Source organism: Galeopterus variegatus, unplaced genomic scaffold (genome assembly GCF_000696425.1).
Source record: "Galeopterus variegatus unplaced genomic scaffold, G_variegatus-3.0.2 Scaffold543, whole genome shotgun sequence".
Taxonomy (NCBI): domain Eukaryota; kingdom Metazoa; phylum Chordata; class Mammalia; order Dermoptera; family Cynocephalidae; genus Galeopterus; species Galeopterus variegatus.
The window spans coordinates 206,411-208,836 of NW_007726654.1; positions in this window are offsets into that span (position 1 = coordinate 206,411).

Sequence of the window (2,426 nt, forward strand, 5' to 3'; positions counted from 1 at the left end):
TTGGTATATATTTCAGACAGTGGAACCGAAAAGCAGAAGAACCCCTTATATTTGTGATTGGATTCCAGAAGCCTCAATCTCCACTGGTCTTGAAATTACCTCATCACCTCATTTTATTTTATACAATAAAATAGTTTTTACCAGATACAGTATTCTATTATTGCTATTAGCAACAGTGGCTATTACTGGAATCATCCATAATTATTATATACAAACTATAAATATACTATTAATATAGCAATACACAGAATTTATATATACCCATTTTTTAAAAAATGTTACCTTATTTTATACTCCTGAAATAGTTATGTGTTATATGAGAACAAATCTATAAGTCCATTTTGCAGTTCAGAAATCTGATGTATGGAACAATTAAACTGCCCAAGGTGACACAAATAAGGTAGTGGCAAACCAGAGATTCAAACTCAGGTTTAATTTGCTCTGATTGATGAGCTTTTTCTATGATCTAGTTTTATTATCTTCATATATCAGGCTGTCATCAAATTTAATATTGAATCCTACTGCAAGAAAATGTGTATATATAACGTTAATCTGTTGAGAAGCTAAATATATGTTTCATGCCCTCCTGTAATAGGATAAATTCTGCAATAGGATAAAGAACTTCTGTGAAATGCAAATATGTACATGTGTGTCTTCAAATAAATTTTAAATTATTTTTGTAGGATTAGCAGTTTTCCTTTTATTTACCTGTTCCAGGAAAAAAATCTTACCATTGCAAGATAAAGAACCTGTTTATTAAAGAAATAAATCAAGCATTAAAAAAAGACAGACTAGATAGTGGTTATGTGTCTTTTATTTGTGACATTTGAATTCCTATACTCACATAGAACTGATTTCATAAATATCCTTTAGTTTTATCTTGCTTTTTAAATTGATTTAATTGTGTCAGTCTGTTTTTCTTATAGTCAAACCCTTAATCACAAATGGATCTAAAAATATAGTAAAAATATTTTTCCAATGTATGAAAAAGATACAGGAAAACTTTGAAATCAGAACACTAGAAGCTAGTAAAACAGCTTAATTGTTTGAAATGGACTCTTCCCTCTATAAGTTATACAAATCCTTAGTCATTAAAAATTCTTACCCAGAATTAATACCTGCCATTGAGAAAGAGCCTGTTATAAAAGTTTTTTGTTGATACGTTTTTTAAAGCAGGAAAACAATCACTATTTCCAAAACACACTTTGTTTGGCGAATTCTAGGAGAGAATCACTAATTTCTTCAAGGACCAAAATGATCAGAGCAAGAATAATGATGTTATTATCCAAATGATGCCTCCAACTCCCTTCAGTGATTGTGCCGTTGAACACATCTCTTGAAGACATGGCCATAGTTTCCCTACAATATTTCTTTTTCTCTCAGTGTGATATCCATGGGGTATGGAAGGGACATAAGGTTAGGGCCATAGAAAGCAATGTACTTCCATCAATGGCCAGGATGACAGATTGGCATAAATCGCCACAAATAGATGGAAGGAACTCTATTCAAGTCCCTTAGTGTTTTTCCAATTAAAGAGGCGATTAAAAAAAAAAAACCCAAACAATAGTGTAATTTAATGAGGGATGTTAAAGGTAGGAAGAAAGGAGTCAGGAAGGTAAACCAAAATGGTTGAATATAATATAGTTAAGAATTTCGTATGGGCAATTAAAATAGGAAAGAAAATCTTTAAATGTATAAAAACAAGTTAGGACTTTGCAAAGACAATATAGTTTTGAGAAGGCCTGAAATAATTTTTTATCACATTTATTGTTAAAATGGTCACCTCCATAATGCAGAGTGTCATGGAGAGCTTTGGAAAGGTGACAAGTTGGACTGCAGAAACAGTGAACAAAGGAGCAACGAGACTTCCAAGAGAACGCTACCCTCGGGAGAAGCCTGCAGGAAAGAAGGCTGAAGGAGACAACTGGTAACAGCCTTCAGATATTTGATGGATATGCAAATAAAGCTCTCACTTTATATTTTTACTTGTTCTATATAGTCCATGGACCTTTCTAAAGATGAGACACTAGAAAAGATGTGCTGAAACTCAAAGTTCACACTTTGGCTCGAGTTGAACAGAAGGATTTCTGACGCTGGAAAGGGGTTACGGGGTTACATCAAAGGATGTGGTAGAATTTCAGTGCCTGAAGATCTGTGAGAGAACAGACTTTTCACATGGAATGTTACTGACGTGGTTTGGGAGGCAGAAGGAATGGATTCAGAAATCTCTTAAAGTTTCTTCCACTCATCCTGGCTCTGAGAGTCTGGGCCCTCAGAAATAAGAAAACACCCAGGGAAGAGAAAATTTACAACCTAAGAAGCAGAAAATGACTCTAGATCAGTATTTCTCAATCTACTTTTTTTCATCATTTTTCCCCTAAGTAGCCTTTTTAGACATTTTATTAATAATCATCTCCCCCACCCTG